Source organism: Sesamum indicum, linkage group LG5 (assembly GCF_000512975.1).
Source record: "Sesamum indicum cultivar Zhongzhi No. 13 linkage group LG5, S_indicum_v1.0, whole genome shotgun sequence".
Lineage (NCBI taxonomy): Eukaryota > Viridiplantae > Streptophyta > Magnoliopsida > Lamiales > Pedaliaceae > Sesamum > Sesamum indicum.
This window is the reverse complement of record NC_026149.1, coordinates 8,232,083-8,245,012: the sequence shown is the minus strand read 5'-3', so window position 1 is coordinate 8,245,012 and position 12,930 is coordinate 8,232,083. Positions and strand designations below refer to the sequence as shown.

General features: G+C 35.9%; 1 long non-coding RNA gene across 1 annotated transcript; it reads left to right on the top strand.

Moving 5' to 3' along the window:
• LOC110012019 lies at positions 2,046-7,325 on the top strand. The gene is made up of 3 exons (XR_002287163.1): positions 2,046-2,225; positions 3,310-3,411; positions 6,519-7,325. It is a non-coding gene; the product is annotated as an uncharacterized LOC110012019 (long non-coding RNA).

The window sequence follows — 12,930 nt, the reverse complement described above, 5'->3', positions numbered from 1 at the left end:
TTCTGTAAATTAAATTGTATTTAAAAAATAAAATGGAATGCAATTAAAATAAAGAATGAATGAACAAACTAAAACTAAAATACATTAGTAATAAAAATTAAAATAGAATTTTATACCATTTTGTTTTAAAACTAAAAAAATAGATAAAAATAAATTCCTAATCTAATGCAATGTCCTCCTAATCCTTATCAGCTGGGTGTGAATCGTAATGTGGTCCTAGCTGTGGGCCTCCACACTGTCGTCGATGAAAGCTGGGGGCGATTTTGGTACTTGTGGGATGCCTAAATAGGTAATCATGTGATTCATCATCCCCTCTATCTGCAGCTTCACGGTTTCCAAGTCTGGTACCTGTGGCGGTGGCGCTATCCTATATGACAGTCCCGCGATTAAGGTCTGGGCCTGTATGTTGAAATAGGTGATCAAAAGTCAATTGGATTGATTGGTTTCCATTAGATAATCTTTATCAAAATGATATTGAAATGTTTAATATGGTAAGAATTCATCGAATTGGCTTTGTGTTTTGTTGTGTTTACCACTAACATTGAATAGGGATTTCGATGTTACAACAAAATGCCACAGGTTAAACCCGTAGAGTTGGGCTGCATATAAATTTGACAGCTATGAAACCAACTTCTAACGGTCGATCCGAAACATTCCAAGTCGAACCTCGAAACAAGGCATCGAGGGTCCTATAGAAACTTGCACTAAGTACTATAGCCGTGTTTTGTCGGCAGGAGACGCAAGTCATTTGTGCAGTTTTAGTGAGTTAATTGGCAAGGTAGTCAACTTTTGAGGGTTGGTCTGAACGTTCCAAGTCGAGGACCTCGAGACTGGGCATCGTGGTCAACTGACTAAACTGATTCGTGGGAATGATCATATAAAAGCCTTAGAGGCTTGGTGGTATGACTTGAGCCCCCGGCCCCAATAGTATGGGATTAGTCCTTAAACTTGAGGAATCACGGCAGTCACGTGCGAGAGGTGATTTTGTCACATACATGATCGTCATAAGCTTTGTCTAGTGCAGTTGGAGTATGTCGCAAGGACGGTGAGTTCCAAGAAGAGGATCCTTCCCCTATCAGTATGTGACAGAGATATCTCATATGCACTTGGAGATGCGTTCATACTTTATGAATTTGTGGCTATAGTTGTTGGTCAAATAGAAAAAAGAGGTTCCTATGTCAAGAAACTTGGCGTAACGCGATCTCAAGTATTAAACATAGATGCCTAGTCCAAGATGGAAACTAACACCTAATTCCTTGCCCTAGACTAAGGTTGGGAGACGGTAGACGTAAGGACCGTACCCGTATGTACTCGGAGCCTAAATGTTCACATGAAAATTCAGCTAGTCTCTAGTGCCGTGGACCATTGCTAGACGGCCACCCATGGTGATAGGATTTCTTGATTAAGGATTAATTAAGAAATACTAATTAAATTAGATTTAATTAATAATAGTGTTGGACACTAGCCCAAGTCTAGCTGAAATGTGAACCTAAAAAGTCACACACAAATCACCAAGAAAGAACAAAGAATTAATTTGAAATTAATTCATAAGATGTAAGTAATTGATTACTTACACATGGGGGTCCATTGGATAGATAGCCTGAATTAATTTGATTAAATTACGCTTGTTTTTATTTAATTAATGAATTGAATTTCATTAATTAATAAGAGATAATTTGGGCTTGAGTATTTAATTGGATTAAATACCTAGTGGTCCAATTAAATGAATTTTATTAAATTGAATTTAATTAAAATTCATTGAGCCTTGAATTTATTTACATAAAATCAGCCCAATAATTAAGGCTCACTAGCAAAATTGATGGAGTGAAAGTTGACCAAAGAATTGCATTTTAGTGCTAGCTTGGTCATATTTAAACTTTTCTCTATTTGGAATGGATTGAAGAGTTACCTTATAGATAATAGAATGTATCTAGACACATTCTTGTTTATCTATTCAAGGTATACAAATATCTTTTGTGTATGATTATTAGGGTAATAATTCATCACACAGTACAACACAAAAACCTTCTCCTCCATCATCAACATCGGCCGCCCCCTCCATGATTCTCAAAAGATGAGTTTTTCTTTGATCTTGATTCCTTCTAATAAAGGGATCAAGGTCTCGTTTTTCAGTGTGGTGTACATCATCTTTGGAGGATTCTTGCGTTGGAATCTTGGGTGAACGTTGAACGAAACTAACCAATTGGAAACTTGAAATTTAAGAGGTAAATTTCGACTTAAATTTTTGCTTCTAAACTTATTTTCCCAGTCATAGCCTCGTATGATAATATTTTATTGTTGCGTAATTTTTTATACTACATCGAGCGCCCGGGAACTCCAAGAGTGCACCCCTTAAATTCATTTTGTTTTACACTTTAATTTTATTATTATGTATTTTTTATTTATCGCTTGCACTAGAGCGTTTCTTGGGCCGTAGCACGCGATCTTTCAGTGTTGATACTCGAAGGTCAGTTACTGGTTATTTCATTTTTCTTGATTTGTCCCTTATTTTTTGAAAAACCAAGAACCAAAACACCGTTTCTCACTCTCAACTGAAGTCGAATATCGTGCCATGGCTATCACTATTTGCAAGCTTCAATGAATATCCTTCTTGCTCAAGGATTTTCAAGTTCCCGTTTCCACGCCAATCCCTTTTTAGTGTAATAATCAAACTGCCCTGCACATTACTGCTAATGTTTTTTTTTCACAAGCAAACTAAACATTTGGATTTTTTCATTTTCATGTTGTTCGTGATAAGTACAAGGAAGTTTTCCCTCCTTTGTTTCCAGCAAGCTATTGCTGGCCGATCTCTTTATGAAGTCTTTTCTTGGGTCTGCCTTTCTCAACTTTCTCTCCAACTTGGGTCTGTTCCATCATCATTAGCCTCAACTTAGGGGTGGGTGGGGGTGTGTAAATGTGCATACAGTTCTGCAGTTCAGTCTCTGTTTCTTGCTCATTTTTAACTCGTTTTTACATATTCGCATTTTATACTCTATTTACATGTTGTTGTAGTTGTTTTACTTAGCTTATCACTTCTAGTAGTGGAATAGCACATTTAGCACATATGCACTTAATCCAAAAGATAATAAACATTTCATGTAGAATGATCAGCAACAATGCGCCCCCAAATAGGAAGTAATAAACTCAAAGTTTAAAAAAAGAAATCCTTAAGGTTCATAATACAATACCCCAAAGTCAATGATAGTCAGACTTCCTTGAAATTTAATTTCTTTAGTGTTGTTGATTGACATTTGTTCAATCTTTTTTTATATTTTTTAATATATGTGAATGGCTTCGTGAAACTTGCAGCAAGGGCATTCTATGATGACAATAAAAGGGGAAAACCAGTCGAAGATTGGAAGAAGTGACAACAGGAGGGATTATTGTTGTCATGCTTGATGCTCTCACTAGGTAATTTCCTTTTTTTTGTTTGAGCTCTGTTAATATTTGTGGCCAAATCCCTTAGACCCAGCCCATCTTATTGGATGGCTGGGACCGGTTCACCTCATGATGCTTGGCCCATTTGCTCTCGGCCCCGGCCTATTCTCTAACTCGATCCACTAGGCTTACCCGCCTCTTTTTATTAGGTCTGTCGTTTCCTCTCTCTGTCATAACTCTAACCCCTTCAATCTACTCATCGTTTCTCTCAGTCTTCTCTCTGGTGTTGGGTCTCCCTTCGCCATTTCATGTTTCTCTCCAGCGACATATTTCCTCGATTCTCTTTTGGAATTAAATGGGTTATTCCTCTATATATTGTTGGCTTCAGTCTGGTTGAAGTCCAGAATTTGAAACCCTTCTCCTCTCTCTAATATCCTTCTGTGTTCATTGAAGTTTTTCGTGAACTAACCTTAGTGGTTGACAGAAGATCTAAGCCTTTGTAGCCCAAGGTTAATTTAATAGCCTATGTGGCAGTAGTGGTGCTTTTGTGGCCTAGGGTTAATTTAATAGCCTATGTGGCAATAGTGGTGCCTTTGTGGCCTAGGGTTAATCTAATAGGAACCGTGAGTGTGGGTTGAGGCCTTTGTGACTTTGGGTTTATATTGATTGGATCTCGCTTTCTAAACCTTATTTATGTAAACATTTGTGTTTCCTTTCTCTTTTATTCTGTGTTATATTTACTGTAATTTTAATTTCTATACTTGTATAGATATGTAATAGTTTGTAGGTCCGGTTCTTTGCTCTTCGGGCTTGGCTCGTTGTCTAGAGGATTGATACCTTACCGTGGTATCATAACACTCTTTGCTTGGAACGATCGTTCCTTTCAGCATTTCTTTTTTATAAAATCCCAGTCCAAAACCCCTTGCTATTTTTCTCACTTGGCCGAGCTCTTGGGGCTGCGATTATCTGGATTGAGGAATAGCTAGGGATCCCTCTTAACTGCTAATTATCTATTTTATTATTTGTTTTGTGATCTTAACCTTTCTCATTAGTCTGCTAATTTTTTTGTTTATATGGCTGGATAAAATTTACAAACTTTTGATGGTAAGTCTGATTTTTCTATATGGCAACATAAAATGAGAGGAATTTTAATACAACAAAAAGTGTTTAAAGCTATTGATGAAAAATACACTAATAATGTCCCTGATGATAAATAGATTGAAAATGATGAATATGCTTATTTTTCAATTATTCTTAATTTGTCTGATACTGTTATTAGAAAAGTAGGAAAATAGAATTCTGCTAAAGAATTTTGGAATAAGTTAGAAGAACTCTTTACAGAAACATCTTTACCCAGTAAGCTTTTCTGACTTGAGAAATTTTTTAGATATAAGCTTGATTTGTCTAAAAACATCGAAGAAAATATGGATGATTTTTCAAAATTAATCCAAGACATAAAATTAACATAAGATAAGAACATAGATGATTACTCTCCTATAGTGCTTTTAAATGCTATTCCTGAAATATATGGAGATGTCAAGGCTGCAATTAAATATGAAAGGTATAATGTAAACTTAAAGACAGTGGTTAGTGGTTTAGAAAGCAAAGAAATAGATATTAAAGCAAATAAACCCAATTAGGATAAAACTGAAGTTAATTTTGTTAGGGGCGGGACAAAAAATAGAAATTATGATTATAAGTTTGGAAAGTATAGCAAAAGCAGCGTTAGAAGTAGAAGTAAAATATGTCTGGGCCTAAGTATAGAGATGACAGACATAACTAAGATAGACATAAAGAAAAAAGATGTTATATATGTGAAGGTAAAGGAGATTTTATAAAAGACTGTAAAAAGCCAAAGCAAAACAATATAAAGAAACTGCAAATGTATCCGAACAAACTTCTGATGAAGTTTATATGATTTGTGATATTAATTCTACTAAAACATCTTGGCATATGAATGAATGGCTCATTAATTCTGGCTGCACTTACTAAATGACTCCTTTTAAAGAAATATTAACAAACTATAGGACTAAAAAGTTGGGTTCTGTCTCTATGGAAAATGAAAAAAAATATGTGATGTTTGTTTAAGTTTTGAAATTGATTTCAAGTTTATATTAAGAAATGTTAGACATATCCTTGAATTATGTTATAATATAATGTCTTGTGCTGCCCTTGAGGAGGAAGGGTTAGAAGGAAAATGGGATAAGGGTGTCATTATATTTAAGGTAGAAAAGAAAAGTAACTTGTATGTTTGTTCTGTTAAATATGATATGCTTGTTGTATTTATTTTAAAAACAAATAAAATTGAACTATGGCATAAAAGGTTAGGACATATCAACATGACAGGATTGGAAATACTTCAAAAACTTAGTTTTTTAAATGAAAAAATTGTTGATATGAATATTTGTGATGACTGTGTTTTGGGAAAACAACGTTGAGTCCATTTTCCTGCTTCTCATCCCCCAAAATCCTCATCATCTTCCTGTATTTGAGATGATGTTCATACGGATGTATAGGAACCTGCTAACATTCCCGCACATAGTGGAGATAAATATTTTCTTTCAATAATTGATAATCTTTTTAGGAAAGTTTTTGTTTTCTTGATGAAGCAAAAATCTAGTTTTTTTTTTTTAAATTCAAAACTTGGAAAGTTTATGTTGAAAGCCAAACTGGTAAGAAATTGAAAGCTTTAAATACAAACAATGGTCTGGAGTTTTATAACCAGCAGTTTTATGGTCTCTGTAAAGAATTTGGCATTAATAGACATAAAACTACTCCTTATACTCCTTAGCAAAATGGAGTTGTTGAACGAATGAATAGAACCTTATTAAATAAAGTAAGATGTTTATTAATAATGTCTAGTTTGCCCAAAATTTTCTAGGATGAAGCCATTTTAACTATTGCTTATCTGATTAATCATTCTCCTTCTGTTCCTTGGGAAATTGTCTGAATGTGTTTGGTCTGATAAAGATTTGATTTTCCTTTACTTCACATTTTCGGGTGTTTTGCATTTATTTTTTGCAAAATAGTGATAAACTTGATCCTTGCTCTAAAAAATGTGTTTTTATTAGTTATCCTAATGGAATTAAAGGGTATAAACTCTGGCTTATATACATGTATTCTTATCTTCTAATGTGCAGGTATTCTTTGGGCCTCGTTGTATGGGCATTGATGATGCTTGTATCTAGCATCTTGGATTTGGTCCAAGGTGGAGATTGTTAATATTTGTGGCCCAAATCGCTTAGGCCCAGCCCATCTCACCAGATGGCTGGGTCTAGTCCGCGTCATGATGCTTGGCCCATTTGCTCGTGCTCCTAGCCCATTTCCTAACCCGGGCCACTAAGGTTACTTGCTTTGCTCGCTTTTATTAGATCTGTCTCTTTCTCTCTTTGTCATAACCCTGATCCCTTCACCCGACTCATCGTTTCTCCCAGTCTTCTCTCTCTCTCTCTCTTCTTCTCTCTAGTGTTGGGTCTCCCTTCGCCTTTTCTTGTTTCTCTCCACTACCATTTTTCCTAGATTCTCTTTTGGAATTAAATTAGTTGTTTCTCTATATATTGTTGGCTTCACTCTGGTTTAAGTCCAGAACTTGACACCCTTCTTCTCTCTCTAATCTCCTTCTGTGTTTCTTGAAGTTCTTCATGAACTAGCTTTAGTGGTTGACAGATCTTGTAGATCTAAGCCTTTGTGGCCCCAGGATTAATCTAATAGCCTTTGTGGCAGTAGTGGTGCCTTTGTGGCTCAGTAGTTCCAAGCAACCGTGAGTGTGGGTTGAGGCCTTTATGGCTTTGGGTTTACATTGACTAGATCTAGCTTTTTAAGCGTTATTCCTGTAAACCATTGTATTTCCTTTCTCTTTTATTCTATGTCATATTTATTGTAATTTTAATTTATGTACTTGTATAGATCTGTAAATCTTATTCTGAAAATTGTTGAATAAGGAGTTTTCAAACCCTATCAAAATCTGTAATAGTTGGTAGGTCTTGTTCTATGTTCTTTGGGCTTGGTTCATTTTCTGGAGGATTGATAACTTACAAGTTGTTTTGGCAATGACAAACAAGCTTTTTTGAAGCGCATAATAGAACTTTTCGAAGCCAATGACAAACAAACTTTCTTGAGGCACATAAAAAATGCCTTGAAGTCATTAAAAAACAAACACATGACTAAATATAAGAACTTCCAAGAATTTTTCAGACAAGAAATAATCACTCTAGTCAAAAGATTGAAATAGAGCATATAGCGAGGAAAAAAAAAGTCTATAAACGAATTATAGACCTTCCATGAATATAAAAGTTCAACCTCAAAATAAAGGTAACATTAAAGTAGCGATAAAGTCTTTAATCATTTATATAACTTCGTACTAAAATTACCATTCTCATACAGACATTATCTCCACCCCAGCACAGAGGCTAAAACCGCGCAATTGTGCTCTCGCTAAATCTGAATTAATAGCCTAGCTTCTAGAAAGAAATCAAAACTTTTGTATTTGGATATTGTTCTATAAAGGATCTAGCTATAACGCAAGGACTACTTCAAAATTATTTTCATACTTAGCTTCTAGATTTTTATGATTGGCACCTCAAAGCAGAACGAGTCGACGAAATAGCTTGTGATTCGATTTAATTCCTAAAGATCCTTCGGATATATAGGAACTGGGAGATGCTGATGAAGAAAAAATCAACCTAGAAAATGAAAAGTTGACATTCTCGAAAATGGTAAATTATATAATAATATTAAAAGGTACTTTCTATTATTAAGTGATTAAATATGGAATGGTAAAAAACATGATTGTCTCTAATAGATGAAACCAAGAAATCAGTTGAGGTTCGAGAAAATAATATACGAAACATAAAAACCTATTTAAATTCAAGGAGACAAAGTAGCCGTTACTAGAATGAACAAAGTCCATAAAGATTCAAAGACATAATGTAGCAAAATACAATCATCTCATTAATGCAACAATAAATGATCAACCACTATATAAGTTGTATATAAAAATAGGTAAGAAAGAGAAGGAAAAAGGACTTGAAGGAGATTCTTGTGGAATGGTGTTAAATGGCACGGGGATCAAGATCTCATTTTCTATACTATCACTTTACTTGAAGCTTGTAAAAATAAAAAGCTCCAACACAATTCATTCGAATCGAGCAATTTTTCCTCCCATCAACTTGAAATGTCAATACATATGAATTTTCGGATGAGAAAGAGAGTGTTATACAATAGTAATTAATATATTAATCTTAAATATAGATTGACATATATATATATATATATATATATATTACAAGAAAAATGACTTTTAACTACCAAAACATTTGCTACAATAAAAATATCATAATAAAAGGTTATAATAAACTACAAAAATAACCCCACCAAAAAGTTAAGGAAAACGATGTTGTTTTTACTACAAATAAAGGCTGTAAAAAAAATAATGGTTTTTTATAAGTTAAAATAATTTATGAAACGATGTTGTTTTTACTTATATGTAAGATCTTTTGCTACAAAGTACCCTAATTGCAATCAATAAAATCGGATTCAAATTTTTTATCTCCTCCACAATTTTGTTATGATGTAATTTTATTTATATTATAGTTTAAAAAATTCTAAATCAATACACAAACGCTCACCATTTTAAAGTGAATTTTTGCCACTATTTTGCTACGAATGTGATGTTGGAAGAAAAATGAATTTTTTGCGTAAAAGGGTATTTGTTATAAATTTTGTAGTTAGCGAAGCATTTGCTATGCCTATATACATTACAGACATAAGTCGTAGAGAATCATAGCAAAAACGTTTTTGCTACGAATTTTGGCCTTTGGTTATAATTAACTGCACGGTAGATAAAAGTCTTTTTTCTTGTAGTGATATATATACATTTAAGACAAAGAGAGTGTTACGCAATATAGTGTGTCCGACACCGTGTATCTTTTTGTCTTTTTTAATTTATATTTTTGAAACATGAATACCACATCCCAATAGATGTATTCAAGCTGTATCCATATCTAATACGTATTTGATACTAAATCAAATAATTTTTTAAAATATCTTTTGCATTATAAATCTGAATATTACGTGCTCTTTAATAGGTCTAGCCTGATGTAACATCTAAAGCACCGCCAATCTCAACCACAAATTGTTCCATACAAGCTACGCAGCACCTAAAAAGTCAAAAGATATTATTTAATTTTAGTACGTATCAAAATACAATATTTCAATAAAAAAATTATATTTTATTTCATAAAGCCCCTCTTAAAATAATTATAATATGAAAATATAAAACCAATCTCCACCATGAAGTTTCTTTTACTTCGTAATATAAAATTAGCTCATTCACTCTCTGTATTGAAATATGAACTATTCCCTACATTATAAATAATAACAACCTAAAAAGTCATAGTAAATTGGTACTACTAGCTAGCCAAGGTAAAATAAATCCGATCTAATTAAAAATATACATTTTTTTTTAATCAACTTTTGTCACAATTTTACCTATAACAAAATATTTTGTTATAATTTTTAATGATGATCAAATTATTTATAATGACACTTTGGTTTTATCTGCTAAAACAATTTCCAACAACTACTATAAAGTCTTGGTTAACTATTGTTCTCCGTGAACTTTTGTTTGTAACGAGATCATATATTTTCTGATATCTCCAAAACACACCAATTACGGCGTTTGAATTGGATGAGACAGTTATATTTTTGGTCTTAAATAATATTATTTATTTGATTTCAATCCCTAAACAATCACCATTTATATTTTTTATTCCTAAAAATGCATTTTTTTTTATAATCTTTTGGCTATTTGGGTGTATGATGTGCATACTTGAGAAGGCCGAATGCAAGAAGAAAAACAAGGCCCGGGCCCCCCTGATATACCTGCCCATAGCCCAGGGGTCCAAGCAACCCTAGACGAAGGATGGAGGTCCATAGCACCCGTAGACTCGACCCATAATCACGACCTAACAAGGATGACTAGCCCAAAGGCCCATAAACCTGACAATCTCCCCTCTCCACGTGATCAACCGCCATGGTAGACCATGTCAGCCCTACAGTAAGGAAGGTCTCCTTGAAGCCTGGGCTCCCTGGCAACTAGGGCATCATGGCTGCTGAGATTCCTTGCAAACGAGGGGTCTCCCCCAACCGAATGATACTTTCATTAGATATATCCCGTTGTGGATGAGGATAATTTCAGGCTTATCCCATGACCTTAACCCATCCTCCCGAGACTCTAGAAAGAGGGACAAACCCCCTAGCAATTATCTTGCAAATTCACATATTTCTTTCAATTTATTCAACATATGTCTATCCATTATTACATTTATTTTATGTTCTTGTCTTATTTTTGTTCAGATTTAATACTAACTTGGGCGTCGGAGCTAACTTACTTTTTTGCAGGTACTTTCTCTTTTGGTCCATAAGCATTTCAGCTTAAGTCTCGAACGACAGTCCAGATTCATTGGACCCCTGCTATTTTTGCATGTATCAATTGGCGTCGTCTGTGTAAAACAGAGAGTTGAAGACGTAAGTAGCAATGGACACAACCCAACAATGCACCAAAAGGCAAAAGACCATAGAGATAGCTGGTAACGCTTAGGCCCTGCAGGCCGTGACTCGGACGTCCTTGGTACCCACTAGTGGAATGCAGTCCCAGGACCACCTAGGCCCGTTGATCTGCTGGCTGAGCCTCTACGTCAAAACACCTCCTCCGACACTTCTTCATGAGAGTTATCCCTCGCCCTCCTAGGAACTATCCAACAAATGATTGCAGCGGCCATTCGTGCGACACTGGTCTCCGCTCGTGTAGCAACTTCATTTAACGTGGATGCCTTCAAAGAAGAAGGTGAGAGGGGTCTCCCTATCCTTGCACCCCTAGTTGTAGGAGGTCCCACCTCAGTGCTTGCGCGCCTAGAATGTTATTAGAAGGGCCTCCAAGATGTCCAGTACCAGATTATAGGGGCACTTTTGGAAGATCAACAAGGTGTCCCCTTCATAGAAGCAGCAATGGTAGATGAGTTCCCTATGAATTGTCGTACTCCGGCTATTGTTGAGTATGATGTAACCATAGATCCACAAGAGCATCTCTCGCACCTTGAGAACGCAACCCTCCTTTAATCTAATAGGATCAAATGTTGTGTCTCCTTTAATCTAATAGGATCAAATGTTGTGTCTTCATCACCATTTTCTGGAAGGGGCCCAACAATGGTTCAATTAGTGCCCGTGGGAGCGATAGGAAGTTTTCAGGAGTTCCGATCCCTCTTTCTATAAAGCATCGAAAAATTGAGCTCAATCATTTCGCTGCATGACAAAAGGAAGGCAAACTTTTGAAAAAATACCAGAAAAAGAAAATATTCAACGAGGGGAGCTTCTTTAAGTCTTTGGCCAAGACGCCCGTCTCCAAGTTTGTTGCTCTCCTAGCCAGAGTGTGCAAAACATATCAACATAGAGGATGCTCAAACCTCCAAGAAGGAGAGTCGGGGAGAAAAAAACGAAAGAGGAGGCCCCCGCCAAGAAATCCAAGACGAGTTTCGAGATAAAAAGTCATCTTTCCAAAAAGTGAATGCTATGTATACTCCATTAACGATCCCTATTACTCAAGCTCTCATGGAAGTAGAAGGAAATGGCTTTATTGGTGCGCCCCAAATAGCTATGGATGGCCCCAATTGCCCTAAGTCTGATAAATTCAGTCGTTTTCACAACGATTATAGCCACACCATGAAGGAATATCGACATTTGAAAAAAAAAAATAGAGCGACTCATCCAGAAATGGTACTTACAGGAATATGTGTTGGGAAAAAGCTTAGGGGACAGGGCCATGTCAAAAACATGAAGATGGTAAGTTTAAGATAACAAAGGATTCTAGCCCGAAGCCCCTCCAGAAGTAGGTGCCCAGGTCTATGTCTGGAGGGAGGGTGGAGGCCCTCATGACACCCCGCACAAAGGGTGATGTGGATGACCAATTGGAGGTGATTCATACCATGGTAGAATGGCACGAGTGAGGGAGGCACATAACATAGCTATGAAGGGGGTCCGGGACGTGGAAGCTTTGGAAGATACCCCCCTCATCCATAGAGCGATCTGGGTCTAAAGCCTCTCATAATCATATTTCAATTATCACAACAATATTGGCCAATTATGAAGTGGGACAAATCTTTATAGATTCAGGCAGCTCCGCAGATATATTGTTTAACAAAACCTACGACCAAATGCAGTTGGAGGACATTCCCCTAAAAATGGTGAATACCTCTTTGTATGGTTTCACGGGTGAAGTGGTGCACCCTTGTGGCATGATCCTACTCCTCCTGACATTAGGGACTAGGTCCACTCAGAAAACTTGCTTATTGAAATTTCTAGTTGTGGATATACCCTCAGCCTACAATGTCATCCTAGGAAGGCCTTTCAGGCTATGGTATCTTTTATCACATGAAAATTAAATTTCCTGAACCTGGAGGCATGGGAGAGGCGCATGGGGACCTTTTGCACTCCCACAAGTGTTACATAGAGGTTGTTCAAAAAGGACGAAAGAGGGGCTCAAACGAAGTGCTTAAG